The sequence below is a fragment of the Pelophylax lessonae genome (assembly GCF_965119305.1).
Source record: "Pelophylax lessonae genome assembly, chromosome: 2".
NCBI classification, from domain to species: domain Eukaryota; kingdom Metazoa; phylum Chordata; class Amphibia; order Anura; family Ranidae; genus Pelophylax; species Pelophylax lessonae.
Window position 1 is genome coordinate 638,343,266 of NC_138769.1, and position 18,446 is coordinate 638,361,711.

Below are 18,446 nucleotides of genomic sequence, written 5' to 3' on the forward strand. Positions count from 1 at the left end.
TGTCTGGATTCCGAAGTCTTATTTTGCCCAATTGGACTCTGTAATCTCCACCTTTCTGTGGTCTTCTCGACCTCCTCGATTTAACAAACGGATCCTCCGTCGGCCCAGGACCCAGGGGGGGCTTGCCTGCCCCGACTTTTACTCCTACTTTTTGGCTGCCATGCTCACCCATGCTCATAACTTGCTCTTGTCGGACGACACCAACTCCTCGGTCATCCTTGAGGCGGCCCATGTGGGTTCCTACGAGTCCCTTTGTAATGCCCTGTACCGGGGCCTGAGGGCTTCCTACCCCCCTATGACTCCAGCTATGCGAGTGGTGGTGCGGGTGTGGACCCAACTGGTGGTTGCCCCGGAGAGGAAGTTGTCCCGCTGGTCTCCGGACACTCCGCTCTGGTTCAACCCCCACTTGGGGGAATTTCTCTCCATTCCGGACCCGGCCCTGTGGGCCGCTAGGGGCGTCAAGTCCCTGGCGGACATCAGCGTCGGCGGGACTCTGGCCACATTTGATGACCTAAAGGCTAAGTTTCAATTGCCTAACTCCTTCTTTTTCAGGTTCCTCCAACTCCGTCATGCCTACCGCGTGCAGTTTCCCGCGCCTGTGGCTGGTCTAGAGCGCAGCGACTTTGAGTCCCAGTTATGGGACCCTGGTATGCGTCAGCCGCTCTCCACCATCTACAAGGCCTTGTTACCTTTGGTCCATGCTGGACTGATGGGACTGCGGGCGGCGTGGAGCGCGGGGGAGGAGGGTCTGGACGATGAGGATTGGGAGGACATCTGGGATAGCTCGTTCCAGCCGCTCATAGCGACCAGGGACGTACTGATCCAATTTAAAATTCTACATAGGATTTATTACACTCCTCACAAGCTGCACCGTATCTATCCTAGTGTCTCGGCCTCCTGCTGGAGATGCACATGCACTTCTGCAGATTTTTCGCACATTTTCTGGGACTGCCCGCAGATTGCTTCTTATTGGCTGGAGGTGACCCGTTTTGTGTCCAGTCTGACTTCCTTCTCGGTTCCGACGACGGTGGGGGTCTGTCTTCTTGGCCTGGTCGACCAGTTGGCGACGGCCAGGGCGACGAGGACCCTTGTCGGAATATTGCTGTTTTATGCCAGGAAGGCTATAGTCCTCAAGTGGAAGTCTCCCCATTCTCCGACCCTAGGCTTCTGGAAAGGGTTGGTTAATGCGGTGGTTCCGCTATACAAGGCGACCTATATCTCCAGGAATTGCCCTAAAAAATATGAAAAGGTCTGGCGAGCCTGGGTGGATTCCAAGTCCACAGTCAACGAGCGAGACTCCGAGTCTGACACGGCTTAAACTCTGGTGGGACCTTGGGGAGAGAGAACAGAGACTAGGTGTTCCTGTCTAAGTATTGGTTTGTTTTGCTAATGTTGATTCCTGATCGAGGGTGCTGAGCAGTGTGGTTGCGGGTTGTTTTGGGTGGTTCTCTGGGGTTATGTTATTGTCTGTTGGCCGGGGTATGCCCCCTTATGGCCTTGTTTTTCTATGTGTTTAAACTCAATAAACAGAATTAAAAAAAAAAAAAGTCCCCCACCATAATAAGAGGGTAAAATGACGGAGGGACATATATGTTAACCAAGGTATAAGCCTTGCCCAGAAGTTCAAAAACAAGGATAATAAAGCACCCGAAAGGGTCGGTTTTAAGATGTAATAGGGGCCGATTTAGCTATCAAAATCGAGGTGCCGCGCGCATAGGAGGAGTGTGTGGAGCGCATAGGCAATGTGGGCCCTTTTAAGAGCCATAACCCTGGACTCCTGGAGGTGGGTCTCCTGCAAAAGGACAATATGTGGACTATGCCGTTTCAGATACTCAAACACTAAAGGGCGGTTAAGTTTGGAATTGAGCCCCCTGACATTACATGAGATTATGCGTAGATTAGTCATGATAAAGGACAAGTGAATAATGTTTGCGACAGGGAGACTCCCAGCGAAGGAAGCAGCTCCCCGACTGCCAAGGCAGCATACCATAGTGAAGAATACCAATAGGAGGCTCGAAAAAACAGTACATGGATCTCCGAGGAGGGGGAAGGGAAAAACAGTACATGGATCTCCGAGGAGGGGGAAGAAAAAAACAGTACAAGGAAGTCCCGGGAAGCGTGGCAAAACCAGAAAGACAAAAATAAAACCAGGTCCCATAAAAAAGGGGGGTAGAAAAAACAGGAAACCAAAACCACCCTAACCCACCCGGCCCTCAGGTCCCAACATTTGAGAGCTTTAAATCCCATAGCAAGCAGAAAAAATTGGGGGAAACCTGGATCTGCCCATCCAATGGCAGAGAAAACAGTCAGTCAAAAGAAAAGGCGTTAGGAGAACTCGATCAAAAAAGTGCCCTTCCTGGAAAAACAAAAAAAAAGGTAAAAGGAGGACCCAACATCATACAGACAGGCAGGCAGGAGAAGACATATCAATAACATAGCAGTGGAGAAGTGTGGGGAAGTTCCAGGCACAGAGGCATGTCAACGATCAGCGAGGAGGGGTCCGACGATCCTGCCGAGGAGGTGATCTGCGACCTACCAAGTCCACCCATTGAGTAGCTTCCTGAGGATTCTGGAAGAAGTGGGCTTTGCTCTGGTAGATGATGCGCAAGCGGGCAGGATAGAGCATACTGTAAGGCAGTTGTAATTCTCACAACCTTCTTTTAACAGCAATGAATGAGGCCCGTTGTTTCTGGGTAGCAGCAGAAAAATCAGGGAAGATGGAGATGACATCACTGTTGTAGAGAATGCGGCCCTTGTCCTGGAGGCCCGAAGTACAGCCCCTCTGTCACGGAAATGCAGGAGTTTAATGAGAAGAGGATGAGGTGGCGCCCCTGGTGGCAGCGGGCGCAGCAGCATCCTATGAGCCCTCTCAATGGCAAAAAATGGGAAGAAGGTGTCAGCCCCAAACGTGTCAGTAAGCCAGCTTTCCATGAAAGATTCAGGAGCTTTGCCCTTGGACCCCTCAGGGAATCCCAAAAAACGTAAATTGTTGCGCCGCAGGCAATCCTCCATGTCAGTGAGCTTGTCAGTAGCAACAGTATGGCCTCTCTGCAAGTCCAGCACAGTAGCCTGCATAGGGCGGTGAGAATCTTCCAGATCACTAATGCACTGCTCAGCATTCCCTACCCTGTGGCGGAGATAATGGACGTCTTGTTTCAGAAATTACAGGTCCATCCGCACAGAATCAATTTGGGTAGTAAGGGATGCTTGGCAATGCTGAATAGCGTCCATAATAGCAGACAGGGTGGGCTCAGGCCTTTTTACAGGAGCATCCAGCTAAGGGCTCTTTCACACGGGCGTTCCTTTTTTTTTGCCCGATCAGGTCCTTTTTTTTTTTGTAACGGACACGGATGACACTTGTGTCATCTGGTCCGTATGTCCGTTTTTCATCCCATCCGTTTGCGGATGAAAAACTGACATAATGCATGTCTATGTAAATACGGATGTCTGCGGATGACACCACTGACATCCGTTTTTGCTTCAGTTCCGTTTTTTGAAAGGAAGAAAAAATAGGGTTCTCCTCCGTTCAAAAAAACTGAACTGAACTGAACTGACAAAAAACGGATGTCAGAGGATGATCATCCTCTGACATCCGTTTTTAAATAGAGATACATTATGTCCGTTTTTCATCCGCAAACGGATGGGATAAAAAACGGACATACGGAACGCCCGTGTGAAAGAGCCCTAAGAGTGAGTGGGGGAGCCCAGCTGGGGAGAAAGCAGGGTACTCACAGTGGCTGGTGGTGTGGATGTCTAAAGCGGTTCACTGTCCCCCTCGGTGTGGATGAAGGCAGCAGGTGTGCGCTGGGCAGAGGATCGTGGAGCCGGAGTTCCCTCACATGCAGCGGGCCGGCGCCATCTTGGCTCTGAGCAGACGGGAAGACCGGCGGCTTGAAACCCGGCACAGTGGGAGTATCCACAAATACTCCCACTGTGCCAACCACTGGGAAATGGCCCTCAAAATAACGAATCGGTGGTACTACACCAATCGAAAGGGAGTGTAGTACCACAGATTCGTTATTTTGAGGGCCATTTCCCAGTGGTTGGCACAGTGGGAGTATTTGTGGATCGCTTTGAGTGCTGCCCTCCATTCAATGATAGAGAAGGTCGTAGTCAGGTCCTTGTCCCATTTGAACATGTGTGTAGTCTTGTAAAAATGTCACATTGTCTAGCAATATGTTATAGTAAGCTGACAGCTTAGGAGTGTTTTCCGAAGTGTCTGTGAGTACATCCCATATTTTCCCGTCCACTATAATTTTGCACAGGGGGTTAGATAAGAGGAAATGTGTTACCCGAAGCACGTGGTAAAAGGAGTGGTGTGGGAGAGCATACTTGCGAATGAGGTCGGGAGTCGAGATCAACGAACCATTGTCATAGAAGGAATTAAGAGATCCAAGGCCCCAGCGATTTAGTAAGCGCGTGGGGAGGTCAGGTATATGTGATTGGAGGATAGAGATCGGTAACTGGATTTCGGATAGTATGTCCATTTCATTAAGTGGAACCGGAGAGCGACGCCACACCCTTAGTGAAGCTTGCATGGTAGGGGGTAGTGAATGAAGATCCCAAGCCTTCCACTTATCACTCAGAAGTAGAGCTTTAAGGTCCGAGATGGGTGCGATGTCTCTCTCCAGGTCCCACCCAAATCGGGTGCTCAGTGGGGTGTAGCCAGTGTCGTAATTGAGTCAAAACAGTAGCCCAATACGTCGGGATGTCCGGGATTGAGGCCCCCCCAAACTGTTTCTTCCGAACCAGAGTCATGAAGGCACAGCGTGGGTGCTTGCCCTCCCAGACGTAGTTTGTCAAGGTTCTGGACAGTTTAAGAAGGTGTGTCATTGGGAAATGAATAGGGAGTGCCCTGAATAAGTACAGTAATTGGGGCAAGATAAACATTTTATACGCCGCCACCCTGCCGCTCCATGAGAACCACAGGGGGCGCATACGGGAGATGTCAGCATTGATTTTCGCCTGTATTCTGGTCATATTTGTTGATAACAGTCTGGCGGGGTTTGCAGGGAGGTCTATGCCTAAATAGTGTATGCTGTCTGACGACCACGGAATGGGGATACTGCCAGCAAGGGATTCCTGGGATTTGGAGGGGACCCCCATGTTGAGGACCGTGGACTTAGATGCGTTTAATTTGTAGTACGATATTTTGCTGTATGCCTGAAGTGTGTCATACGCAGCCGGAAGGGATTTGTGCGGTTGGGTAAGCATTAGGATGATATCGTCCGCGAATAGATTTATCTTGTGGTGATAGGATGGGAGGGAAAAGCCCATTATATGTGGGTTGGATCGAATGGTCTCCGCCAGGGGCTCAATGACCAAATTAAAGATTGACGGGGAGAGAGGGCAACCCTGGCGGGTGCCATTCGATATGTGGAATTGCTTGGATAGTGTGCCTGAGGTGTACACTTGTGCCGTCGGAGAGGAGTACAATGCTGTAATAGCTGATAGTATGGGACCCTGAAATCCAAACTTCAACAATGTGGCTCGCATGTACCCCCAGTGTACCCTATCAAATGCCTTTTCGGCATCCAAGGTGAGTAGCACCGATGGGGTCTTGGTTGTATGGGCCAAATGCATGATCCCTAGGATCCTTCTAGTGGCGTCTGATGTTTGTCTGCCTGCTGTAAATCCCATCTGGTCTTTATGAATGAGGGACGGCAGTATAGCTTGTAATCGCATGGCAAGTATACGTGCATAGATTTTGGCGTCGGAATTAAGTAAGGAGATGGGGCGGAAGTTAGCGGGAGTAGTGGGATCTTTCCCTGGTTTAGGCAAGGTGACAATGTGGGCTCCTAGTATGTCAGGTGGAAGTGAAGACACCTTCATAGCCTTATTGAACACTCCTGTTAAAGTGGGGCTTGTGAGTTGGGACGTGAGCTGGTAGAATTCATTGGAGAATCCATCCGGCCCGGGGGATTTACCCTTGGGCAAGGAAAAGATGCTGGCTTGGACTTCAGTCAATAGTATCGGTGAGTTCAGCGAGTTCAATTGGGATTCAGTAAGAAATGGCAGGGATACGGCCGAGAGAAATTGATCAATTTCTGCCTCCGTAGGTTGGTGTTCGTTTGGATCGTTCTGTAGGTTATACAGGGCACTGTAGAAGGTTGCGAATTTGTCAGCTATGGCCTGCGGGTGTGTGATTTTCGTTTTGGTCGAGGGCTGCAACAGATGTGCAATCCTGGATTTAGCCTGCTTGTGCTTAACCAGATTTGCCATATATTTCCCTGCTTTGTTAGCCTGATAGTATTGCTGTTGTTTGAGGTATTGAAGATACTTGTCTGATTGTTCTAAGAGTAGGAGTCGGAGGTCCTGTCTCAGCTTAATTAAGGCTGTCGAGTCAGCGTAGTTCGGTCGGATTTTGTTAGTGGTTTCCAGTCTGTGAATGTCAGTCGTTAGGGATGAGATCTTGTCTCTCCTCTGTCTCCGAAGCCGCGACTGCTGCTGGATGCACACCCCTCTAACGAAGGCCTTAAGTGCACCCCACAGCACCCACGGGTCGGAGACAGAGGGTTCGTTAATAGTAAGGAACTCTTGTATTTCCTTGGTCAGCCTAGTGCGACACCCTTCATCCTGTAAGACCCGGGAATCACATCGCCAGATATGTGCCGGGAAGAACTTGGCAGATTCCTCTATGGTTATCTCCACCACTGCATGGTCGGACCAGGTGATGTCGGCAATCGCAGAGGAAGTCGCCCTGTTCAGTAAAAATAAGTCTACGCAAAACAAATCTGTCCTGGAGTAGGATCTATGTCTGGGCGAGAAAAAGGAGTAGTCCCTTTCTGCGGCATGGTGGCACCGCCAAACATCATACAGCTTCTCTCTATGGAGAAGGGCCCCCAGGGACTGCTGTTGATCCCGGGGGGACGCCGAGGAGTCCAACCCAGGGTCGACAACAGTGTTGAAGTCCCCACATAGCAATAAGTGACCATATTTAACATTGTATACTTGCGGAAGAACTTTCTTTAGGAAGCGAAGTTGGTGTGAGTTCGGTGCGTAGATCACACACAGAGTCATTGGCATGCCATTGATGTCACAAGTAGCTATGATAAACCTGCCTTAAGGATCCAATACGGTTTTGTGGATTGTGACCGCCAAAGTGTCTCTGAACGCCAGCATCACACCCCGCTTCTTTTCATCGCAGGAAGCAAATAGGATCTGTGGGAAGTTCTTGTGGGTACAGCGAGGTTGGCCTTTGGCTTGAAAGTGTGTTTCCTGTACAGCCAGTATGTCGGCTTTCCGGGAAGTAGCTTCTTTCCACAGGGAGCGTCTTTTAGCAGGGTGATTGAGGCCGTTGGCGTTAATGGATATCACCTTAATGGTCATTGGAAGTCATATGGATCCGCGATGCTGAACTTCGGGTACTCAGAGCAGAACAAAAGTTCACAAGCGGTATACCATCCTTACTGTCCAGGGAGGTGGGAGCAGGAGAAGGAAAAAAAGGGAGTGGGGTAGAAAAGAAAAAAACTTAAGAAAGGGACTGTCTCGGCAGTCCGAGAGCGGAACTTTCCGCCAAAGAAACAACAGGAGGCCAGATAGAGGCACTATCCATGGCCTAGGACAAAGTATGTGAGTCCTTAGTTGACGTTAGGGCTGGAATGTGCTGAGGGTGACCTGGATGATCTCTTGCGGGATGCCACTTGCCACTCTGCTTCCAATGGACGTAAAGGTGGAGAGAAGGGCGGTGGAACCTGTTCTGCTGGCAAGATGTTCCATCTGCGGAGCACGGAGAGCCCTTCTTCCATGGATCTAATAGGTACAGAGGAGCCTTCGTGCGTGACCAGAAGGGTCGCAGGGTAGCGCCACTTGTGTTGCACCTGATGGTTGCGCAGAGCCTTGGTGATTGTTGATAGGTTGCGCCTAGCCTGCAATGTGTGCTTGGACAGATCCGGCAGTAATTGTACAGTACTGTAAGGCTCCGGGAGTTGATTGATCTGTCTGGAGGCAAGCATGATGCTATTCTTAGCGTGGAAAAAATGCACCCTCATTAGAACGTCCCTGGGAATGTCATTCGCTAGGAAGGAGGGTTTGGGTAGTCGGTGAATTCTGTCTATTAGAAGTTCAGTGTCCGGGAGAGTGGGGACCAGCGTTTTAAACAGGTCTGTCGCATATTGCAGCAGTTGTGTGGGGGGTACCGATTCCGGGATCCCTCACAGCTTTATGTTATTGCGCCGACTCCGATCTTCCAGATCGGCGACTTTGTTTTTCAGCCAGGCAATTTCCTCGGATTGAGTGTTCGTTCTGTCAATGACCATATTAATAGATTCAGCATGAGTGTTGACAGTTCGTTCCACAAGGTCTATCCTGGAGCCTAGGGAGGAGATCTCCTTAGTGATCTGTTTGGTATTCTGCTGCATGTCAGATTGCATAGACGCCCACAGGGAGTACAGCATGTTTTTCATTAAAGACTCCGATATAGGGTTCCCCCCCGAAGGGTAGACTGCAAAGGGGTCCCCATGTGTAGGGCTGAAGGCCGCAGAGGCCTGGTTGTTATAGGTAACATCCATACCTGGTTCATGCATCGCTGGAGGAGGAGAGTCCCTGCGCTGTCTGTGCTTCGCTGGGCTTCTGGATGATGGAGAAGGTGGCGACGGTGATCCCGAAGATTGGCCGCCGTCTGGGTTGGCAATTATGCGGCGCTGAGGTGGTGTGGTCGGGATATGTGGTAGCTTGGGGATCTGCGCTGGTCCTTGCTTCCTGTGCTGCCCTCCGCTCGTGTTCCCCCCGCCATTTTGGAGGAGCCCGGGGGCTTGGGAGATGAAGAATCCCGTTAGCTTGCTGGACTGGCCGGTGTCCTTCTTCCGCCTAGTCATTGCGGACGGTCTCCCGCGGGTCACGGATCTAGTTCGGGGTGGTTAGAGGCTGTGAGTGCCCGTGTAGCGGCGTTTGTCCTGGGTGGCCGTGCGGAGCTAGCTTAACAAGCAGCCATCTTCCGCGCTGGCAGCCACGCCCCCCCACTTCTTGCTTTCATAGGGGACACTGAGACACAGAAGACACTATGGCTCCTACTGTTGTGTGCCTCATGCTCTTACTGTCAATAAAGCTCCTGTGGGGAGGGAGCGAGTGTGTGCCTCATACGCTTACTATCAATAAACTCCTGTGAGGAGGGAGCGAGTGTGTGCCTCTTACTGTCAATAAAGCTCCTGTGAGGAGGTAGGGTGGGGCTTACTGGTGCTGTGTGTGTCTATGTGTGCCTGCTTCCTTAACACCCAGCTTGCTAAGAAGGCACCCAGAGAGGAGGGAACAGACAGAGCCAGTGGGGGACTTCCAAAAGAGGAGGTAATTGACCTTTTTGTGCGATATTGCTGCACAGAGCAGGAAAGTAAAGAATCTTTTTTTATTGTAACCAAAAGAAATAAAAAACAGCCTTTAGTATCATTTTAAGCGTTGTTGCATTGGACTGAGTCCATTGGAGTGGGAACTTCACAAAAAGCATTGACAGTGATTTTTCTCCTTCTGATCAGTTGCATCCAATTTTCCGTGGAAGTGTCCGAATCATAGGGTCTTCTGGAGAGAGCATCCTCATCTCTGTTTCTGGCCCTGGGGCGGTATCTTAAACTGAACTGGAACCCCTACAGGGAAGCTAGCCACCAGTGTCTAGTTGCATCCAGCTTGGCTGTAGAGAGAACATAAGTGATTGGATGATTGTTGGTTTTGACATCGAAGTCAGTACTATACAAGTGCTCTTCTAACTTGTCTACTACTGCCTATTTTATTGCCAAAAACTCGAACTTGTGAGTGGGGTAATTTTGTTCTGCAGGGGTCAGGCTCCTGCTTACATAGGCCACCGGGCATAGGTGCCCATCATGTTGTTGGTATAACACCCCCCCCTCCATAAACCTGTCTTTGCTGGCATCAACGTGTAGTTCATGGGGCTTTGACGGATTGGAGCAAGCTAAGAATGGAGGATTAGTTAAACTCCATTTCAGTTGATGGAATTCCCATTATCATTGTTCAGTTCACTGTTCTAAAATAGGCTCTTGTGGCCTTCTAAGCCCCTTGCTAAGTTTGACGCATTTTTGTACAGCCCCATCATCATCTTAATTCTTCAACAGTTAATTCAGAGGACAAGCAATTTGAGCAAGTCCTTCAACAAACCTTGAGTAGTAAGAGCAAAACCCCCAAAAGGACCTTAACTTCATGATAGTGTTTGGTCTAGGCCAGAAGTGACTGCCTCTACTTTAATACGGTCGGGTTGAAACCTTCAGCTGAAGCAACTTACAGTGTGGTAGACATCAAAGCACATATCATACTCGCCTGAGGTTGGTAGGGCAGTCACACCAGGACCAGTGTGTGGAGGCAAGGACGTTCGCACTGTGTAGGGTCTTGCCGGGTAGCATGCAGCATGTCTAGCAGGGTGGTGTGCAGTGTGTGTGGGCACTGGGGAAATCTCGTATCCAGGAGACACCGAGCATCAATGGCAGGGCCTGATGTCAGCTCTGGGGGCGGAGTTGGACATGGCTAACGCGTTTTAAAGCAGCTCATGGCTCCTTTCTCAAAGCTGATTGGCCTGCTGCTCTACCTGTCAGTCTTTCAATTACTTAATGTAGATTATTTATCGTATACTGGATGGATAATATGTTAAAAAAAAACTATAAGGGAATTATAATGATACCAGCATTATCTAGAGGTACGTACATGTAAATGCATATATAACATATATAATAAAACATATTTATAAGTAAAATGTACAGCTGTATGCCATTGATCAGGAACTAGTCCCATATGAGACCTTCTATATAATCGTGCTTATCTCAATCTTTTCCTTTAAGCCGTAGGGAATGAGAAAATTCTGGGTATATACAGTGCTTTGCGAAAGTATTCGGCCCCCTTGAACTTTGCGACCTTTTGCCACATTTCAGGCTTCAAACATAAAGATATAAAACTGTAATTTTTTGTGAAGAATCAACAACAAGTGGGACACAATCATGAAGTGGAATGAAGTTTATTGGATATTTCAAACTTTTTTAACAAATGAAAAACTGAAAAATTGGGCATGCAAAATTATTCAGCCCTCTTAAGTTAATACTTTGTAGCGCCACCTTTTGCTGCGATTACAGCTGTAAGTCGCTTGGGGTATGTCTCTATCAGTTTTGCACATCGAGAGACTGAAATTTTTGCCCATTGCTCCTTGCAAAACAGCTCAAGCTCAGTGAGGTTGGATGGAGAGCGTTTGTGAACAGCAGTTTTCAGTTCTTTCCACAGATTCTCGATTGGATTTAGGTCTGGACTTTGACTTGGCCATTCTAACACCTGGATATGTTTATTTGTGAACCATTCCATTGTAGATTTTGCTTTATGTTTTGGATCATTGTCTTGTTGGAAGACAAATCTCCGTCCCAGTCTCAGGTCTTTTGCAGACTCCATCAGGTTTTCTTCCAGAATGGCCCTGTATTTGGCTCCATCCATCTTCCTATCAATTTTAACCATCTTCCCTGTCCCTGCTGAAGAAAAGCAGGCCCAAACCATGATGCCCCCACCACCATGTTTGACAGTGGGGATGGTGTGTTCAGGGTGATGAGCTGTGTTGCTTTTGCGCCAAACATAACATTTTGCATTGTTGCCAAAAAGTTCGATTTTGGTTTCATCTGACCAGAGCACCTTCTTTCACATGTTTGATGTGTCTCCCAGGTGGCTTGTGGCGAACTTTAAACGACACTTTTTATGGATATCTTTAAGAAATGGCTTTCTTCTTGCCACTCTTCCATAAAGGCCAGATTTGTGCAGTATACGACTGATTGTTGTCCTATGGACAGAGTCTCCCACCTCAGCTGTAGATCTCTGCAGTTCATCCAGAGTGATCATGGGCCTCTTGGCTGCATCTCTGATCAGTCTTCTCCTTGTATGAGCTGAAAGTTTAGAGGGACGGCCAGGTCTTCGTAGATTTGCAGTGGTCTGATACTCCTTCCATTTCAATATTATTGCTTGCACAGTGCTCCTTGGGATGTTTAAAGCTTGGGAAATCTTTTTGTATCCAAATCTAGCTTTAAACTTCTCCACAACAGTATCTCGGACCTGCCTGGTGTGTTCCTTGTTCTTCATGATGCTCTCTGCGCTTAAAACGGACCTCTGAGACTATCACAGTGCAGGTGCATTTATACGGAGACTTGATTACACACAGGTGGATTCTATTTATCATCATTAGTCATTTATGTCAACATTGAATCATTCAGAGATCCTCACTGAACTTCTGGAGAGAGTTTGCTGCACTGAAAGTAAAGGGGCTGAATAGTTTTGCACGCCCAATTTTTTAGTTTTTTATTTGTTAATAAAGTTTGAAATATCCAATAAATTTCGTTCCACTTCATGATTGTGTCCCATTTGTTGTTGATTCTTCCCAAAAAATTACAATTTTATATCTTTATGTTTGAAGCCTGAAATGTGGCAAAAGGTCGCAAAGTTCAAGGGGGCCAAATACTTTCGCAAGGCACTGTATCCAACACTTTCCCCTCTCACGCAAACCCTTTAAACATTCATAGAGAGGGAAGTGACTGAGTATGGATTCAATGGATTTTTCAGTATGTATAGTGGCAAAATGTCTACGAACGCTGTGCTTGGTGGCAACTTCTTCTACGAATCTACAATGCTCACCAAAAGCGAGCACATAGCGCTCTGATGGTGGGGCCTACGTAAAGAAGACCACAGGGACACAATAAATAGTCCACAACATATTGCGAAGAACCATTTTTGGATGTGCGGATGTGGTACACCTTACCATTGCCATAGAAGGTTTTTTGCCCATGGGTAACATATGCACAAGTTAAACAGGTTTTTTACTTGCAGCGATACATGCCTGTTAGATGGCAAAAAAAATTTAATGATCTGGCCAAGGTTGGGTGGGGTTTGGATATTTTACTTGGAGCAATTTTGTTTTTTATGTTAGTGGCTTTCCTGTATGGGAACCTGGGGTGATGTCCAATGGTATTCCTAAGATGTAGATCTTGTTTTAATATGGTCCAGTGTTTGGAGAGAACTTTCTCCATTTTCCGAAACTTGGCATGATTTTGGGTGACAAATCTGCATGTGGCTTGGGCGGTATCAGGCTTTCTTTTGTCTATGTGTGAGGATGGGTTCAGATAAAGGGAGTGGGCCTCCTTCACTAACTCAGCCAGGTAACCCTTGTCTGCAAACTTCCTTTTGAGCACAAGGCTTTGTTCAATGTAGTCCTCATCCCTAGAGCAGTTATGTTTAAAGTGATTGTAAAGTCTTATTTTTTTTCTATTAAAATAACAAATGTTATCTTGGGTCCCTGGCTGGAGCTCCTGGCCTCTCCCTCCTGTTGAGTGCCCCCACAGCAAACAGCTTGCTATGGGGGAACCCGAGCTGAGCTCTGTATATCCATTCAGACATGGAGCTGCCGTTCGACCCCGCCCCTCTCTCCTGATTGGCTAACCAAGTTTGATTGACATCAGTGGAAGCAAATGCTATGTCTTAGCCAATCAGGAGAGATATTCCCAGATGGCTGAGGCATTGGTGGACATCACTGTGATAGAGAGGGAGCTCAGGTAAGTATTAGGGGGGCTGGGGCTGCTGCACACAGAAGGCTTTTTATCTTAATGCAATTAATGCATTAAGATAAAAAAAAAACCTTCTGATTTTACAACCCCTTTAAGTCTGCAGAATTGACTCTTAATGATGTTTCATTCCCAGCGGGGATGGTGACAGCTGGAGAAGTGCAAATATGAGTTCCTGGTTTCTGGGAAAATTAGCACATATGGCTCAACAATCCCTTTATTTTCAATCTGATTTACGGTACTATGGCAGGTATATAGATGACATCATCATCATTTGGGATAATTCAACCTCTTTGGTGGAAGAGTTTGTGGCACACTGCAATAACAACTTTCGGTCTGTCCTTTACCCAAGTGTGTGACCCCATGTCCCTGTCATTCCTTGATCTGGAATTTAGTCATCATGATAGTGGCATTATAGCCAAAAGTTATTTCAAACCCACAGCTGGGAATTTTGCTTTGCACCTGGGTAGTAAGGACACAAGTGTATCAAATGTTTCTGCTTCTTTAACTACAGAGGGACCAAAGGTCAACCTGATTGGAAGATATCCATTGAATGGGAACTTCTGCATTACGATATCCCAGATTTTCAGATCTTCCAGCTCAGACAAAGGTATGTGTTTTAGATACTTTTCATAGAAGCCTCAATATAATAGTATCACTTGTGCTCCCTGGTCTATGAGAGAAGGGCCCACTAACTGATCAGGGATTTTGTTTGAGGCAAACTCAGTAGCTCTGACTTGTACTCTTATTTTGATAATCTTTTGGGTATTTTTTTCAGTGATAAACTTGGCAGGAGTAGGTGCATGGACTTCCTGAACCCTGCCCAGACAGGAAAAGTGTGAGTTGGGCCATCGAGAAGTTGGGCCTGGGAGAAGCGGGTGTGAGCATCTTGGGCTCCCAAGGTGGCTTCTTAACTTCTTTAGGTTCAGAGTTGTCTGTGGTGACCGGGCTCTCAGCTGGCTCCTTTAGGCTCCTTTCACACGGCCGCTCCGCTGCGGGACTTTTTTTTTTTTTTTTCCACGGAGCGGATGACATTTCTGTCATCCGCTCCGTGTGCCCGCATATCATCCCATCCGTTTTCGGATGATATGCGGACATAATGTATGTCTATGGCACTGTGGATGTCAGCGGATGACACCGCTGACATCCGATTTTCCTTACTTTCCGTTTTTTACACGGAAGGAAAAATAGGGTTCTGTTCCGTTCATAAAAACGGAACAGAACTGACAGGAGGAAAATCGGGTGTCAGCGGATGGTATTCCGCTGACACCCGCAGTGCCATTCACTTACATTGATGTCCGCAAATCATCCGCAAAAAAATAGGATGATTTGCGGACACACGGAAAGCAGCGGAGCGGCCGTGTGAAAGGACCCTTAATGAGGCCCTCTGGAGTTTCCCTCCAGGTTCTGGATAGTAGTTTCTGTAATGCTTTCAAAACGTCAACAGTATAGTCTGATAGAGTCTCTCGATTCGGACATTTAGCCTTCCGGTGCCCAGCTTCTTCAGATTGGTAGCATATTTTTATGAGGGAGATAGCATGCCTCTTTGCTTGGTTCCCCTCTCTGAGGTTAAAGTGGATACAGCTTGCTTCACGTCTAGCACAGGCATCTGCATTCTCGCATGGACCTCCATCACTTGCATCATGGTATGCTGAATCTGCAAATGGGACATCACTACTTGGGCCAGCATATCAGGCATGGAAGATTCTATTGAGACCCAGAGACTCAATGTGCTACTTTTTTCTTAGATTCTGGTTGCCTTGAATTTTAATAATTTTTCTTTCCATTTACCACCTCCTCTTCTTTTTCCTCCATTCCATCTTCATTTCCCCTATGACTATAATAATCTTTTATGAAATTTCACATAATATCTATAATTTCTTTGTATGCTAACTTATATATCTTACCTTTATAATCCTTTATTGTGAACATTAATTATCTTTATCAATTTTTATTTTTAGCCATATTAATTGTATCATTAATTATTACTATTACTAGTTCCATCACTGACATATTTGATATGAGATATCCTATATTTTACTCATGTTGAATTATTGAGATATGTCCACAGTGTTTTTAAATCCATTGAATTTGAATGTATCTTTAGGTACTGTACCCCTATGCTGCATAGTACTGGTCTGAGCCCTCACATCACACTCACTCCGCTTCCCCAGAGTTTTCTTATGTGTAACAACTCCCATTCTCTCCCCTCCCTGAGTTGCGCGCCGCCTCCTGCCACTATATTTACTATATATATATGTGCCTGCAAAGGGCATTCTGCTAAGATCCAGCTGAGTCTGTGTTGGATCTAAAACCTGTGCTAGCTGGTCCTGGGAGTAACAGTTTGCAAGCAAGTTGTGCTGGATGTAGAATAGGAAAGAAAGTATATACTGCATATATATAGTTTAGGTCCCTAAAGAGTTTTACTGATCAAATGGGCATCCCATATCTACCCTTCCCTATCCAAGTTCAATTCCCCTAATAAAAATAAAAAAAAAACAAAGCTGCAAGGACTGTTTCTTGTCTCTGAATTGAGTGGAAATTCATGTCCCTGGCTGTGCAGGGTGGGAGATGACCACATACACCAGTGGCCCCTTCGTGGGTAGTGCTAAAATAATAATATGATAGTCCAGAACCTGGCTACACAGGATACAGTAGGTATATGGAGGACATCAGAAGGAAATACTAAGTGCTGGGGGGGGGGGGGGGGGGCAACAAGAACAACATTCCCAGTATTAGTCTTGAAAGGAACTTTAACCGGGGATTACCTGGCTTAGGAGAAGCATATGGCATGACATGGAGCAGTAAGATGTTTTTTTAGTTCTTTGCAGCTATGGCTTTTTGAAATATTCTGAGTATGCTTTGATGCAGCAAGCCTTATTGCACAATACCACAGCACAGAGTGTGGTTGATTCCTCAAGACATCTGTTATAGTTGTGAAGATGTAAGCTGTCATGACTAGCTCACAGTTCTAAATGGCAGGCAGCAGGTTTGAATAGAATTACCTATGAGGTCTATGTACCAGCTCTATGGACATGAACCAAATTGTGGAAATAAATGTGAAGAAAAAAGTCTTCTAAATGTCTAAGAGCAGGATGACCTGAATGTGACTTGTATTATGAATGCCTCTTTTCATTCATCTGTACATTCCCTTTAGTGTAATATTCTATTAACTTTCATTACAAATTGGTGCAGTACTAATATTCCAAAAGGAAATGGGGTCACAAAGTAAAATTTTTCAAATAACCTTTTTTTCAAGTAGAAATCTTTTGAAGCTGTTTCAGCTGCAATCACCAGATATGTGTGATGTGTCTGAAGTTGTTCATGTTATTGTTTCCTTTTAACTAATGTTACATATACAGAGTGCTCAGATATCTCTCTGGGATGGTTGTATGTTTCTACACTTCATTTCTGTACGCTGAATCCCTAATGGATTGCTGGTAAATCTAAGGAAATATAAAATGACAGTAAGTGTACTTAATCTGAGCACATGTAATATTCTTAAACAAATGCGGTGAATTAATATCAAACTCTCTACTGTCAGAATTAAAGTGGTTCTAAACCCAAAACCTTTTTTTTTTTTTTCTTAATGCATTCCCTGAATTAAGGTAAAAAAGGCCTGAGTTCTTCTATTTCTGGTCTCACAGGAGACTCTGAGAGCAGCTAGAGTAATAAACTTCTGTTGCTGTCATCAAACAACTGTGAGGAGGGAGCAGGGGCATGACTTACAGTTGCTGTGTCTATGGATGCAAATAGTCAGGTTTGGGGTACCATTTTTACGTGGACAATTATTACACACGCGTGCCACTTTTTAGTCACCTTTTTGATTCTGGAATTGGCGCATGTGGCACCGTGCGACCCAATTGCTGGGGCTTCCCCTAATGGCTTGCATGACGACTTAGATGGGGAGGAGAGAGTCTGTATGAAGTTTAATAAATTGCTTGCAGTGAAGTGGAGGGACACACGGAATGTTTTCGTTCTGTTTTCCATTCACAGATAGGAAAGTCCAAATTACAATGGTGACTGGTGTTGTTGAGAAGCCCCTCTGTGTCCACGACTACAACCTTAACATGGGAGGGGTGGACTTCAATGACCAGATGATGGCACCATACTTAATTGCCCATAAGGCTAGATGCTGGTACAAAAAAGTGTTTGTATATTTATTCCAATTGGCTCAGCTGAACGCTTATGTGCTATACAAAGTGTCAGGAAGAAGTGGATCCTTCCTAAAATTCCAGGAAAAGATCATCACAGCCGTTCTGTATCCAGAAGTAGCTGTGGCCCAAATTCACAATCCAGATGCAGTGAGCCGGCTGCATGAGAGGCATTTTCCGAATGTCCTCCCTGGTACCCCTACCCAAAGAGCACCCAAAAGAAGATGTCGTGTCTGTAGAAAACATGGATATAGGCGTGACACCCGCTATTTTTGTCCTTCCTTTTCTGGCTAACCTAGTCTCTGCATTACGGACAGTTTCCATTGCTACTACGCATTTTGAAGGACCCTAGCCTGGAATGTTTCAAGTTTTTTACAGTTACAAAAAAAGTTGAAAAAAAGTTAAAAAAAAAAAAAAAGCCAAAAATAGTTGTCATTTTATTAAATTAATTTTCTGTTCTTACTGTTTTACTGTGCTTTATAATATACTGCTATACTGTAATGCTTTATTGTTTTTCTTTGTTAACCATAGTTTGCTTTGCAGATACAGCCATTCTACTGTTTTACTGTACTGTATACTATTATATTGTAATGTTTTATTGTTACAGTGCTTTATTGTTAACCATCTTTGCAAGTACGTCCATCAGCTGCCGCACAGAACTGTGTATCCTGACAGCAACAGCGTTTGCTTTCAGCATATACCTAAATCAATGATTGCAGCGCTGTAGGAGGTGATTTCACCACCACAGTTAAAAAAAAAGGGCACATATGGGGAA